This window comes from Paramisgurnus dabryanus, chromosome 15, assembly GCF_030506205.2.
Source record: "Paramisgurnus dabryanus chromosome 15, PD_genome_1.1, whole genome shotgun sequence".
Classification (NCBI taxonomy): domain Eukaryota; kingdom Metazoa; phylum Chordata; class Actinopteri; order Cypriniformes; family Cobitidae; genus Paramisgurnus; species Paramisgurnus dabryanus.
Genome location: NC_133351.1, coordinates 27,409,996 through 27,427,020, shown reverse-complemented (window position 1 = coordinate 27,427,020; position 17,025 = coordinate 27,409,996).

The following is a 17,025-nucleotide window of genomic DNA, read 5'->3' as shown; positions in this document are numbered from 1 at the left end:
TGAACCGTATTGAAAGGGAACTAAGTAACCGTTTTTGGATTCTCAGTCGGCGAAAAACATCCTCTTTTGCGCCTTTAACTAAACCTAACGCACATATAAATCTCATCCCCCTTCATATCTTCACACAAGCATAAATGTAGTAATATGAACTTAGATATGTATTTAACTTTATTTTTCCTTTTTTTTTAAATGCACTGATAATTTGAAAATAAAGAATTAACTTTATACAGGGAGTGAGTAATGAGGAAATGCCATTTTACCTAATGCTTCGTCTCCTTCGTCCTCGCGATGGAAAGCAAGCAAGAATGCACAAATAAGAATTAAGAAGCATCCTCTCTCGCTGTATTTTGATGTCATTTGAATGCCTGTCTGCCTTGTGAAGTTGAATACACCCGTCGCCAAGGTTTTTTAAATGACTTTTTGCGAGACAAAATTACGTTTTAGCTGCATGACATCAATTAATGGAAACGCCATTATTTCGCAATAGTTTTTGAAGTTTACTTTCTTACAACTGCGCTTGAGAAAATTGTGAAACTTTGGAAAATCAATGTATGTCCAAAATGACTGAATCTCATTTGTTACAGACAGAGCGTAAAATACAATATTTATGCACAGTTCTGTAAAATTATCAAAATACACGCTGTCGCTGAAGCATTCACAGATATATCATCTGTATCATCCATTGGCTTGGGTTTTTTGTGCTTACATGAACACACAAGAGCCCATGGAGATTCTTTCTCCTCTAAATAACTTGTCATAGTCAAATAGTATTTTCAAAGGGTCCATTTATAATTGCATGTTTATCTTACCTTCTCATCGCTTGCTTTTATATCCACACACCACTGCCATAAAAGCTGTTGTGAAGACACTGAGGAAGATTTCTCACTAATTAAAACAGCATGTGACAAGAATCTCTCAAATACTAATGAATCAGTTCAGACATATTGAACCAGCACTTTCAATTAAAGCCGTATCCATGGCCTAGGGAGGGCAGACGCCTTAGGAAGGGCTGGGGTTTAACAAATGAATTAAACATGTGATGCAATCTCTACATGGCATTAATTATTCAGACCTTGTGTTGTATTTACACTGCTTAATATTACTTCTTCGCAAATTTAAGTGCTGATTCCTATCAGCATAATTTAAGGGTTAATTTTCCTAATCAGTAGACTGGCAAATGAAAATCTTCTAAAACGTAATTGTTCGGAAAAATAAACCGTTTCAAGTGCAAATCTTAAAAATAATTGAAATCACACAGGACTACAGTATAAATCCATCAATCACATGCCAGTCATCTCTTGTGAAATTGATGACATCGTGCAGGGATACAAATAATTTACTTTGGAACTTGGAAAATGTAAAAAAAAATAATTACTTGACGTAAATACATCACAAGCTTTGCGAAAAATCTCTCTTTGATTTTCCTGTCTTGGAGTCAGTTCATCAGACATGAAAGATTTGAAAATCCATCTATTTACGTAATCCTCCACCCATTCCAGAGTTGGACACAAATTGTCTGCGCAATGAGAAAAGTGTTACTCAGTTTGTGCTGGTGTGAACCATGACTTTTGTCTCTGACCTACTTTAATGATTAGAGCTCAGGCACTCTTATTGGATTAAAGGCTGATTCCTTTAAATGAGCTTGGCTGGTTCAATGCCCATTTTGGGAAATGTGATGATGTCGCGACACAAAGCCTGAGAGTTAATAGAGGCCTGCATTGAGTACAGCAGGTGAGAGAGATGGAATAAAGAAAGATAGAGACAGAGTGAGAATTTTCAACCACTTCCCACTAAACACAGGACGTCGGATAGACGTGCAGATCATGTCTATATTGGGTCCGTCGGTCCATGACCAATTCTGGACATCTATTCGACGTCCAAACTAGGTCCACTATTTGGACGTCCCACCATGACCCTATTTGGACGTCATAGTGACGGGCAACATTTGACGTTTGAACTGGGTAATTTTTGGACGTCATTTGGACGTCATATTTACGGGCAGCATTTGACGTTTAAACTGGGTAATTTTTGGACGTCTATGACAGGCCTATGTCTATATTACATGATTAGGCCTATAAAAATGTGTTTATTTACAAATATCAGCATTATTGTACCAACATGATTAATACATACGAATAGTCTATATTATTATTACAGTACTGTTTTTTTCTGCTTTCTTGAATTACATACAAAATTCATCTAAATGTACCATTAAAAATATGTAATTAAATGTGTAGTTCGTTATATTAAAAGTATATGACCATACTAACAATTTAACATGAAAATATTCTCATATATGTTGAGTTCATGATATGAATGCAATAAGAATGCTTTATATATGACATGAAAGTATGGCCGCGTGGTTAGAGAGACTTGTTTGTGACCCGGAGATCGAGGGTTTGAATCCCATAGCCGGCAGGAAATGTCTGAAGGGTTTCGGTGCGGTGGATGGGTGAAGTGTAGAGGCAATCATGTCTTTTCGCTTTTTTCATGTCTCTTTTCCTTACACGGCGGTCCTACAGTTGTCAACATTTTTAGACGTGCAGAACACGTCGAAAAAAGACGTCGCCTGGCGTTACAAAACAACCCCTTTTATGGACCGGATTCGGACGTCCAAAAATTACATGAAAGAAACGTAATTCCGACGTCACTTTGCGCAGTGGTGTTATGCTTGAATAGATACTAAAATTACTTGCCAACCTCTTTTCCACTTTTCTCTCACATCAATATTGGTATACTGTCCACATGCTCAGTATATTTATGCGGTACTAAGGATAAGCAATGTTCTCCAGGGTTTGACAATGTAGAGAGATACTTTAGCATTTCAGCATCCAGTTTCACACTTGATACCTGAAAAATATATGTTCAACTATATATGTATAACAATATATGTATTCTTTCTTTTACTGTTTGATTGTCAATGAGATGAATGCAGAGCCGATCCTGGCCTTAGCTTTAATACCCGAATGAAGACGCATGTTGACAGGCGCGTCAACCGCATGCGGAGCTGCATAGATAGACTGACAACTGGAATTAAAGTATCGTGAGATCAGACTGCTTGTTATAATTTTTAATGGCTCCCGTGGCACAATGATGTCACTCGCCAGCTGGTCTGTGCAGCACTGCATGAAGTTAAGAACAAAGGGGCCCCCTAGTGGTGCAGGGCCCTACGCAGCTCGCGTAGCCTGCGTATAGGGCGGATCGGCTCTGGATGGACGGTACTGTAATGCAAGAAACTAATATAATGTTACACATCAGATATTTTCACAAACAGTTAACCAAACATGTGGGGTGGTGATGGCGCAGTGGATAAGACACACACCTTTGGTGTGAGAGACCCGGGTTCGAATTAACTATGACACACCATTGTGTCCCTGAGCAAGACACTTAACTCCTAGTTGCTCCAGAGACTGCGACCTCTGACATTTATAGCAATTGTAAGTCGCTTTGGATAAAAGCGTCAGCTAAATGAATAAGTACTTAAGACATAATAGACTACGTTTGCGTGAATTCTGGGCAAGACAGATATTGTGTATATATGGGATATATCGCGAGCTGTCTGTTTGTGCGTATGCTTCAGATGTACCAGTCAGCGCAAGGAAGATCGTTTCCATGTCTTCTCGCTCTCAATTAGTCTTTTAACATCAAAGTCCTGCAATTTTTTTTCATTCCTGAATGTTTTAAAACCGTCAGAAGTTCTTCACTTCCGATTAACCCTCATGTTGTGTTTGGGTCATTTTGCCCTGGAGAGAATTTTCTTTTACCCAAAAATAATAAGCTGTTTTTTGCTTAAAAAAAAAAAAAAAAAAAAAAAAATATATATATATATATATATATATATATATAAATATATGATATATATATATCATTGATCTGATATTATGCACCATGGAAAATCATGATTTGTGAAAATATATGATATAATAAAATAAAACAATTTGATTTAATAGTGCCAATGTTAATCACGCTATAGTCTGCTTTAATGTTTAACCTGGAAGTTTGTTTGGAAACACTTTTATTTTGTACAATATGGCATAAAGTCACACTTGGTGTGTTCCTGGTCAGATTTGGGAGCAATTCTGAGTTTAAAAGACATGTAATAGCCGTCCAATCACAGTCCACACATCAACACTAAAACAAGGCAAAATTTGGGATGTCCGTAAAAAATTAAATAGACATCTAACCATAGCTCAAAAATAAATGAAATAAAATAAATAAATAAATAAAACCATGCACCTTATAATCACTGCTGACTTTCCTTAGAAATGACAGAGTTTCATACATCTCAAGTTATTTTGGCAAAACAAAATTCAAGGCTATTTTGTCTAGAAGTGTGTTACTCCCAAGACTAGTGGGTATATCTAGTTAACCTATATGGTAAAATGACGGCCATTGCTTGCTGGGAAGACTATATGTGTTAAGGTGCTTTGTGTTCGTGACAGCATTATTAAAGCGGTATATGACATGCCTTTAGACACAGGAATTATAACCCCAACGTACAGATTTCAGCAGGTTTGATCCAAATATGCACATGCACATCTCTAAAATCTAATGCATCCATTCACAGTAAGTTTATTTCTATCATAATCTCAGCATCAGGCAGTGAGCTGCATTAAATATTTTAATCCTTTAGTTTTATCCTCCAGCTGAACATTCAACAGCCCATCACAATATGGATGGGGTCATTTTCACTTAATAAATTAGTAAATATTTAGCCTCTGTTAACAAGATAAGACACATTTTCACGCTTATATATACAAAGTGAAAACAAAAACTTTTCAAAAGCCACATGTAATGAGGATGATCTTTCGTACCAATTAGGAAGATGCTGTATTTCATCTAGTATCAGATAGTAGCAATAATGGAGAGTGTGCTGTTAGAGCTGCCTTTGAATGTTTTATGAACACTAACACATGCCAGAAGTATTCACTCTCTCTGTCTGTTACTGCACCCAAAATACAAAAGTTTGATTCAGCCTTTTGTAAACATCTACATCTCTATTCGACTGTTCTGAAGACAGATTGGACAATCCTGACAAAACAGAAACAAATAATTTTGCATAACATGACAAACTACAGAATGAAAATGAAAGGTGTCCCTTATTCAAATTGCGGCCTTAAAATATGTCATTCTTTCTCCGGGATGCTAAGGATAGAACGAATGGATCCTTCGCAGCTTCGGCTATTCCAAGATTCATTGCGCGTCTGTTACGGCTGGATTTAAAACCTTTGTTATATAAAGCAATGTATTTTACATAATCAAAGATTCTTGTCACTGTTTTAGCATTATAAATTATGCTTTGTATTATTATTATTCTGTGTATGCTGCGTTTTACTTTCGTATATAGTATTTTTAAGGTTGATTAATTTGATATACTGTTAGTTTAATAAGCATTCAGTCTTTGCTCTTGCAAATTCCACCATGTAAATAGTTAATCTGGTGGAAGCGCTAGCTTTTAAAGGGAATGGGAGATGAGACTGTGACGGTTTATTGTTTATGTTACGCCCAAAACACACCATGACTTATTAACTAATTCCCCACCAGCCTTTTTTTTTTTAAAGTTGCCCGCCAGCATAAAAATGCCTTCCAGGAAAATTTTCTGACAAACAAACAAAACGGAGAAAAAAGTTTTGTCCTATCCTTATTTGTTCTTTTTATAACCTCTTTAGTTTCAAATTAATTAAATTAGTTTTTGCTTCAGTTTTTTATAAATTGGGTAAGAGCGCCGTCTAGTATAGTATAGCAGAATTACAGATTACCGTAAAAACTCATCAGGAAAGCAGGGAAATTACTCGTCAATGTCGGGGAAACAGTTAAAAGAATAAGTTCAACACTTTTGGACCATGCGCCTGGTGTGCTGACCGTTTTTCCGTCGTTACACTAGGGAAAGGCAATTCGGACACACCCTTGCACCTGTGCCATGCCCTTCAGACCATGCACTTGTATCATTACAATAGGGCCCCTAAGGTTATGAAGCCACTTAACAATCATTAGCAGAAATGCCAATACCGTCACGACCATAGTGGGAAAACGCTTTCTTGTTGAGTGTATGTATTTTTTACACTCTGTATTTAATAGTAAGCCCTCTTGAATGTCTCCCATAAAAACATGTATTAAACATATTAAAATAAAAACAAACATATTCTATATGTCATGGGGTTTAAAAGGTACTGCCCAACAGGAATGACCCAGAAATGCCCTATTGACCAGCCAATGTTAAAACAATGCTTATAAAGGGTAGAAATTGATGTTCAGCCATTGCAGTAAATTTGGCATTGCTCCTTTAATGTTCTCCACGTCTGTTCTGCTCCATTTGAAAGAAATATGCACATGAACTAGCATTGTTGATGTGTGAGCAGAAAGACTGCCATGGCACCATTACTCACTCGCTCTTTTATACTGAGCTACCTTCAGGGAAACACCAGCACCACACACTAAATACACCCATAAAACCTTATTACTGTCATGCAGTGGCAGCCGGTGACTTCTTTTTTCGAGGGCGCATGATGCGAAGTTCGTCACAACATGTATGTAGCCCGTCATGTGTGTGGTTTCTTTTTCAAAATATGTGTTCTGCGCGTCGAGAGATCCTATGTGCATTACGTGTCTTGTCAAAATAAGTGCCTTCTGCTGCCAGATACTCGCATAATCTCATGCGTAATCAGAGTTCAGTGTTAAGGGAGTGTCTTGTGTGTATTTTGTGAACGTAAGCATCTCTTTTATCATAAACGGTTTTGATGCGTACACTGTCAGAAATAAAGGTACACAACTGTACCTTTTTTGTCAGTGGGGCTGTACCCTTTCAAAAAGTACAGCTTTTCACCAAGGGACTTTATTTTAATACCTCAGAGCTACATACTGGGACCAAAGAGATCTTATTAGTACCTGAAAAATACATATTAGTATCTCAAAGGTACATATTGGTACTAAATGTTTACATATCTGTAACTAATGGTCCATACAATTACCTTCTTAAAGGGTGCTGCCCCACTGACAGCTAGGGTACATATTTTGACATTTTTCTAACAATGTAGGTCCTTAAGGTACGGTCGGTAATCTACCCAAAATTGTATTCTGTTTTGTATTCCTGTAAAGGAACCAAACGGAAACTTAGGGTACAGCCCCAGTGACAGAAAATGTAAAGTTTTGTACCTTTATTTCTGACAGTGTATGCAGCAGGCACTTATTTTGACAAAACACGTGATGCACATGGTTCACATGATGCAACAAACACATATTTTGAAAACACAAGCAACACACATGACACTCGGAACATATATTTTGAATTTGCACCCCTTGGATGAATTTCATTATGACTGCCACTAGGGGGCGAACTCAGACAGTCGTGTCCAAATGTCGTGTACAGTGGAAAGGTGGCTTAAGGGTGCCAAAAAAATTAATTTTTGAGAAAATCACCTTTAAAGTTGTGCAAATTAAGTCGGCAACACATATAACTAATGATAAATGATTTTTTTATACATTTATGGTATATTTACAAAATATATCTTCATGGAACATGATTTATATTTAATATGTAATGATGTTTGGCATAAAAGAAAAATGTATAATTTTAACCCGTACAATGTATTTTCGGCTATTGCTACAAATATACCCATGCAACTTATGACTGGTTTTGTGGTCCAGGGTCACATTTGCTCTTATTTTTTTACTATGTTGTAAAAGAGTTGCGTGTGTGGCCTCCACATCTTTAATCATTATAATAATACACTTTCTTGTCCTGAAAGGAAGAAAGAGAATACACAATCCAGTGTCCCTGGCTTACCCTCTCCATCATCTGTCAGCCGTTCTGAGAGCATCATACCGGGTGTCCCAGCCTCCCTCAGTGTTTTCTTCTGTTCTTTCTCTCTTCTGTTTTTTCTGTCTCTTGCTTAGGGTCCCTTCAACACCGCTGTGACAATGCCGGTTATGCTATGAAGCCAATTTGACAGCTGCTCCCACTGAACTCATTCAACATTCCCAAACTTCCACCTGTCCCTTAAGCCACAGCTGTTTGACAACAGACCCTAACGGAAAACTGGACATAAAAAAGACAGAGCACTGTAGGGGAGGAGTCTGATCCTGTGCAGATGAGATTTTAAATGACTAATGCTAGGACTCATGCCTGGCTGCCCGACAGACCTACATTACAGCTTAAAGCTAGAAAATCTCCCAGATACTCAAATACCGTGCTTTATTTTTCATCCAAGCAAAGGATATATGGACGGGATACAGGATTATTTTCCCTTGAGGAGACGTGTGGAGTAAATATCTTCCCATTGCACACCAGTTGATCCAAACACACACACATTGATTCGTTCGCTCAGTCCTATGTGATGGTGTAAACAAAATCATCATGTCGCTAAGCAACAGCCTCTATTAGTACAGCAGCTTGTTGTAATGTAAAGCCTGAGTATGTAAGCCAAATGCTTAAAGGGACATGAAATTTGACATTGACACATTCGGCAGATGCTTTTTTCCAAATCAGTATTTGTGTTGCCTTGGAATCAAACCCACAACCTCATGTGCTGCTAACACGATGCCCCAGCTACCAACTGAGCTGCAGGAAGACTGCAATATATAATACAATAATGCGTGTAGCAGCACTACAGTATATAGATCTATAGGAAACTTATTTGTGTACACTGCATCTTTCTTTGGTAATTTAGTCAACATGTTTATTGCTTATGCTACAAAACACATCAGGTGTAATGGCACAGGTTATTGTTATTAAAGTTATTGTTTTATTGCTTGTGCAAAGTTTGTTTCTGGTCTTTGTGAATAAGGAAATCCTGGGCAACATGAAGTGCACATTGCACTACCTCTCACAGCCTGAGGGTGGCACTGTTACCACATTTACAAAGCATATCCTGACTGAAGATTGGTACTCACGTTAAGGTCACTCACACAACCCTGTAAGCAGTTACTGTAGACACATTTATGCCATGCACAACAAAGCCGCAAGCCTTTACAACGCTCTTATATACTACAACCTGACATGAAAAGGTCAACAAAGAAAATAATAACTACAGCATGCTTTGTTTCCCCTGCAAAGATAGCCATACAGTTATCAATCATTCAGCTATTTTCAAAATAGGGTTTTAAAAATCTAAAACAGGCTGGATAATCCCTGCTTCACTGTCTTTAGAGTCGCTGCATATAAAGATTCAAATGAAGCTGCTAAATGAACCCACATGCATAATGAACAGGATGAATAATTAAACAGCTAAAGTGAAAACGCACTAATGAACAATACGGCGGCACATTTGCCAAACTCTGACATGATGAAGGATAATACGCATACGTTTACGCAAACATAGCCTCGGTCACAGTTTGCAGGCAGAGCGTAAATTGTTGATCAAGCCATTCAAAGCGTTCAATTCAAACACAAGAACAATCCGTTCACAGAGATTCGTTCTGCGCGTGTATAGTGCACCCCAATGAATGCGAGTAAACCCCTACACAAACTTCAATGACAAACTTCACACAGTTTTGCCATTAATGACTTTATTTTCTGACAGGTGTGACTTGCAAATTGCCCTGCACGTGGAACAGCATACACAAGTGGCTCCAATGCTGTCTGTAAGAGCAAATAACCAAAGTCAAGGCTATTTTTATGATAGCTATGACTAGCATTTGTAACCATAGTGACAGTGACCAAAGTACATATCAATAGTGGCTTCCATTGCAACAATACGTTGATCCTGTCTGTAAAGAGACAGGATAAAAAAAATTATATATATATATATATATATATATATATATATATATATATATATATATATATAACCTTTGTATAATTATTGACTAAAGTGAAACTTTGATGCTGCTAGTCTCATATCACAATATGTAGCTAATCAAAGTGCAAGTTTATTAATTTGAAACATCTCTGAGTGATCTTTTAAAGTGGTCACACCCAGACCACGAAACCTCCGGATGGCACGTGGCTCAGATCTCAATTGTCGTGAGTTACTTGAATCCCACACGGTTGTCAAGCAACACAAGTTTACTACACCAGACCAGATTAGGCATGTTGATTGGTTTAGCTGTGACCTTTCACCCCTGCTGAAACGCTTCTGCTTTGGTCACAATTGTCGGAGCAAGTCATCAATCACAAGCGGGTACCCGTTGAATTCTCAGCATCACATTATGGTTTTCTGCAATTCAGTAATGCGTTAAGGAGAAGGGTACGCAAGCGGTACAAAACACGCTTAACACGCCCACCTGCCGTAGCTCCTCTTGACATTGACAAACCTCTCCGGTTGATAAACGTTTAGGAAAATGGTGGCTGGTATGCGCACATGGTGTTTACACGCACGGATACACCTACTTACACAACTATACAAGCAAACAAATACACTGCATTCAACTTTCACTGACCTGAAGTGCTGCGTATGCAAGTTATAATATAATAACCAATAAAGCAGCAGTGCAATGGTAAGAAATGACTTAATTGGTGACATGCGCGGCAATATGACATCGGCACAGATCAATAGCATTTCTGTTAGCAGGTCTAAAGTCCTCACAGTGATCTCATCCCAGCCTTCACTTTACACATGGTATATTTAGATCAGAACCACTTAGACTTCAAAACAGTCCTCAAGCTCAGTTAACACACACATATCTCTGCATTCTTGCATGCTTTGCACTCACTCACCCTTTATTCCTCATGCAATCCTTCACTCTTCTATATTCATGTTGCCAAGAAGGAAAAAAATGCAACAGAGTTCCAACAAACAAGTGAACATGAACATCAGACACCGGAGCAGGCTGTGAAGAAAATGTCCTACCGGAATCTCATCCAGTGGGGAAGGGAGAAGGTGAACAGAGGCAAGGTATACGGAGATGGAGAAAAACGTGTCTGCCCGTGTACGCCTCCGCTCTGCTCCACCAAATCAATTTCACACTCTCTCACCTCCCAGTCGTTGTGATGTCATTCATTCATCAGCTTCCCGTTGCCATGGTAACGCTGGCCAGCGTGCCCCTCATTTAGCCATTCCTTGACACTGTTTTCTTGCATGGGAGTGCAACCCTTCTCATATCAGCGAGCGTGTCCCACCCTTCCACTCTGTAAGGTGTAGTACACGCCTCCTCCCCCACCAATTCACACTTAGCATGTGGGTCGTGTTCACATTCAAAAGCAGTGAAATCAGTGAAACACAACAGAAGGAATGATTTACCCAAACCAAATGATCTCACCTGTTAAAAGGAGAAGTTCACCCGAATTAATATACGATTTGAATAGTAACCACAGCTGTCAATCAAGATTTTCACTGAATTACACTAGTTATCATGTTACAATATGGCTTTAGAAGACTTGGAACATGGACTTGCGTACCTTACGTACCCAACTATGTTTAACCCTTCAAAGTCTGGTTTGTTTGGCGTGTGATCGCTCCGTACCTTACCCGGGTGCGATATGCCTAAGCAGAGGTGGACTTTGATAAGATTCAGTTTAGTTTGGGGGGCTGAAATGTTTTGATTGCTTACTGTGCCGGGTCACTAATCTGAAAGCTTGATGTAAATCATGCGACTGCTATTTCCACCCCAACTTTAACTGTCACGGTAAAAACTCCTCTGATACGTACAACACAATTACATGCAGCCGTGTGTCACCACGGCGCAAATGATCCCAAATAATGTGCTTGACAATATATGGCACTGTGTATAATAATTGGTTTAAGACATTAAATTACCCCAAGAGAGCTTTAAAAGCATATTAGGAGCAGTCTGCTCTCAAATCGCTCTTGTTTTACTTTATTGTCATGCCATTCGGTATGCGCAATGCGACATGAACAAACTTATAATAACAATGAACTCCATTGTGCTCACCAAGATAAGAGAGCTTGCATATCTTCCAGTTTTCTTCAAAACAATCGCATCATAATGAGGTTCATAAAGTTAAGACCAGCAGGGAGGGGGGGCAATTGCACTTGGTTACAGTTTGGTACGGTTAATTACAAAATGAGTACGCCCTAAACGACCCCATAGCAATTTTTGACAGTACCTTGTCACCATACTTATTGAGATTCATGAAAGCTACATATTTGTTTACTAAGGTTGAAATGACATGATGGCTAAATAAACAAACTGAACATTTTTATTTTTGGGTGAACTGTCCCTTTAAGGAGTATATCCCCTCAGGCACAGCAATAGAAATAGCGACTAATAAAGACCCTCGACAATCACCATGCAGAGTCGAGTCTCATTATCTCATACATCAAACACACACGCACACAAATGAACTGCTTTATTGGCACTCTATGACTGTAACCCCATGCCACCTTGTTGATTAGGCCAGTTTTTACTGTCAAACACACATACACCAACACACCACGCTGCAACCAAGTCTGGGTGCTCGAGTTAAGCTCCCCCAATTTCATTCAATGGTCTCCAGTAATGAATAGTTAATGGGACTGCCCCCCTTCATTATAGTGCACTCTATTCGTCTCTAGTCTGACCTTGGGGGTCCACATCTTCATACAGACCCTGTACCTCTTCATATTAATCATAGAGACGTTCAAGTCTGTAAAAGATAAGAGATTCGCCAGGAACCACCTTCCGGGCTCCTTATTACTGTCTGGAAGAGTACAGTCTTTATCACTTTTTTGCTACTAATATTACCAGTCTGAATAATTACAACTAAATTAAATCTAAATTGATTCTGTAAGAACACATTCAGGATGAGCTAACCATGCATTAGGTTTATATAACGATGTGTGAATGGAAATGACCTTGAACATAATAGCTGTTCTATTCCTTTTCTAAATTGACTTACTTGCAAATAATGAAGGTCATTTCACGTGACTGGCATTGAAGTCTGTAGAGCGAAGCGGCAGCTATGTTTGACCATGTTAGCCACTGACCTTTCAAAGGGCAACTTATAACTCCCACACAATTTGCAGGATGTATACAATATCTGTTTGCAACAGATCCAACTTTTTACCTAATTTTGATTGTTTAACACTGTATGTGACCCTATCAGGGTAAAGCCTCAAAATCTAATTATAAGATTAGGAGCATCAAAGTTTGATTTCAATCATTGATTTCATATGGATTTCAATGTTTGACATGACCTTACTCAGTCAATATAATAGGTTATATTTTCACAGATTTGTTTTATTATGTAGGATGTCTTAATGTAGAACACAATTTTAAAATTGATCTCAGCTATACAGTCTTGCTTTCACACAGATCCATACTTTTAAAGTATTTCAACAGTTATCTTGTTTGTTTTCCCGATGTTTATTTAACTAAGAATGGCCATGTAATCCATCCAATCAGCATGAAGAGGTCTCTAATAATAGCAGTCCCTCACCTCTGTCCCATGACAGTTTTGCAGCATCCCTCCTCCATCACCTCACTCTTACCGTGCGTTTACACCGCCACTGGCAAGAGCGTAAGTCATTTATTTTCAATGAGAGCCGGCGAGCAGTGGTGCGTATTGGACGGTGTGAGCATCAAGGAGAGTTGAAATTAGCTCAACTTTATGGTAATGAGCTATGACGCAGTTTGGCTGCAACCAATCGGAAGGTGGAAACCAACAGAAGTCCTCCGCTTGAGGAGATCGCTAGCGTCGTTGGCAGGGCAACCAGAGCGTTTTTCTAGAAAGACACTGTACACTCTGTGTACCAGCACTGGTACCAGCTACCACTGATATCCGAAAATGGGTAAAGAGGTGGGACGTTGGTGAAGCTGAGGTTGCTGGTCGTTGAAACCATGCCCTCCTAGCTCGACTATTGTGACAGCAATTGCTGTTCAACGTCACTCAAGTGGCAACGCCTTTAATTATGCAGAACTTTAAGGCTTAATATAATTTAAATGTATGAGTTACAAAAAAATTCACCCCTTCACAGTTGTCATGAAGGGCAAAATAAGCTATACAGACCAAAAACTATTTTTGTACCAGGCTGTAAACATATTTGTAAAGATGGGCATTTTAACATGGGGGTCTTTGGTAATTGACTTCCTGTAGCCAGCCTCTAGCGGCCAGTCAATGAATCACAGTTTGAATCACTTCCATATTGGCCTCATCAGAGAGATTCGAAGGTTGCCCCTCGGTGTAAACCAGAAAACTATCAGTTATTTACAAATAAACGGCATGAGCTCTGCCCTGGGACAAAGAAGGAAATTGTGACCATCTGCCCAGCAAAGAGGGGTCTGCATTACATTGTAGTTGTAGAAGTGAGTGATGTCTTACTGTATGATCAACAATTACTGTTTGCTTTATTACACCAGCAGACAGGAAATCAATCAGATTTCTTTGTTCTGTCACTAAGGCTGAATATAGTACAGGCAAAGACAGATCATGACAAATGGGGCATTTGGGGACAGAAAAAAGATTTAAAAGATCTCTCTAACTATCTCTCTCTCTCATCTATTTATCCACCCTTTCTTTCTTTTAATGTACCTTTGTCTTTCCGTATATAATCATTAGGGCCCTTTAGGCTGTTTCTGGTATTTATCAATCGGTCAAGATAATGGGGCGGTTTCCTGGACAGGGTTTAGATTAATCCAGGACTGGGCCTTAGTTATTTTAGGACACTTAAGTAGTTTATCAAAACAAACCTTACAAAAAAAAAACAATATGGGTGTGCATCTTGAGACAAAACAGTTGCACTGATATGTTAAGATACAGTGGTGTAAGAAAGTGTTGACCCACCTCCAGATTTCTTATGTTTTTGCATATTTACCACACTTTAATGTTTCAGATCACCAAACAAATTGGAATATTAATCAAAGATAACACAAGTGAATACAGCGTGCAGTTTTCAAATGAAGGGTTTTTTATTAAGGGAAAATATCCATGTGTGTCATCCAAGCCATTGGATACTTAGCAAGTAACAAGTACAGTAATATTACTGTCAGCAAAATAATAAGCAAGCCTGTGTACAAATTACGCTCAGTAAGGATCCCCTCATGACTTCTCCACGTAAACTGTGAAACTGTAATACTACATGACAGTTTTGAAAGCATGTGTAAGAAGATCCCACAGCAGTGGCAAAGCCTGACAGTACAGCCAATACCTTGCATACAGTAAATAAACAAAGCTCATTTGTCTATCAGTGCTCCTTAAGTCTACCAGTACAGCTAATCTGAATTACATGAATACAGCTGGCTCTCTCACAGTAGTGCATAAATAAAAAGTTATGCATTCATTCGGTTGGCTAAATCAGATTCAGTGTTCCCATATCAAGATAATGTCCTCCCAAAGTACGGTTTATGAAATGGATGACCATAATGTTCACCTCAGTGGGAATGAAAGTGTTTTATATGAAAGCTACAGCCAATGCACTGCTCGGGGGGAAATGGTGCGACAAAAAAGTATAAGAGAGCAAAAGTAGGTCATACACTATACACATCTCTAACTCACAGCCTTCCTCAAAAAAGACATCAAATAACAACGGATTGTAGGCAAGCAGGCACCGAAGATCAGAGATGTAAATGATTTATGAATTAATGACGATCTGTAGCTTTGAGCCTCACATACTCCCCACAAAACAAGACCGGAGAGAATCATGTCTCCTATGTAGATGGAAGTGGGGGGAATGGTTTTCAAGGGCTCTTGTACTTGTTGGGTTGAACAAACCCATTGCGCAGTAGTACAGTGTCCATTTTTTATTATATTAATTGTACTTTTCCTCATGGATTTAATGCAAAGCATGCAAGGATTTGCAAATGTTTGCCCATAGCATGCATCAAAACTTCTAAAGTCTCAGTAGACATCAATGGTTGGTAAATATTTCTACATCTACAAAGATGTTTAAGTATAATGCGGGTGGTAAAGACCACAATAATGACTGCACTGCACTGCCTGCAGGTATTAAGTGTTGATGATGTCACTTTGAAACGCCAGCTTGTCAACCCATTAGAAAAAAAACACAAAGATGAGATCTCCTTAGTATATTGACTATTTCTCATACACATCAATGAGATTAAATAGACAGCAAAAGAAAATAGTCTCCTGTCCTTAGTCTTAGATATGTCTCCTGAGATAAAGACTCAGAAATCTGCTTGTAGTCTCTATTAGTTTCTTATAACGCTGCTCATTGGAACACTCTAAAAACTATTTTGTTAAAAAAACACATTGGCCAGTCAACATTGGCAGGTTTGTTATGTAAGGGATAATGTAGAGGCAGCCGGTAGTTATCGGGAATTAAGCCCCGACAGTGTGATCAGGACCCGACGCGAAGGGGAGGTTCCAATCGCTGGTGCTAGTGCTGGTTTGGTGCTGGTTTAGCTGGTGCTAATGCTGGTCCTGATGCTGGTTTAGTTGGTGGTCACTAGAAAACTAGCACCAAAACACAGCATATGCTGGTCTTGCTGGTATGCTGTTTTTTCCAGCAGGGACGACAAATCGCTTGATTGTTTCCTTATCTTTGTAAGTCGCTTTGGATAAAAGTTTATTTTATGAGCTAAGACAGAGCAACATCTGAGCACTAACATTGGGTCTCATTCACTAAGCATGCATACGCACATTTTACAAACAAATTTGTGCGTACACATGCTTAGTGATCGAGAAAACGGACGTTTTAAATCATGATTGAACAAAAACTTTCCTACTAAAATTTATTTTATATGTATGCGAAAACGTAAGAACAACTTAGACCACACGTACGCAATAATCATGAACCAGGAAAAAGAACTCTAATATATGTGTTATATATTTTTTCCTTGGCTGGCATTGAATTTTGTTAATAAACACGCTTAATAACAGAAAGTAATTTACTGGAGGGAGTGAAAGTGGCGCATTAAATTTGGAAACCCATCTGGCTCAGCTGCAGTAATGTTTCTTGTCTTGTCACCTTAACAATCACGGCACAGCTTTTGATTACTAACATCTTTCTTGCACTTCTACTAACTGAGGTATTGCGCACCTGTCCTCTTTTGGTGGGTACGGCCATGGCCATGGTTGGATATTGCAGATTAAGGGGCGGTATTTGTGTAATAAGATCCCCTTTTGACATCAAAAGGGAACCAAATTTCAATGCCCTTTTTTACGTGCTTGCAGAGAAAGGTTTATCAAAA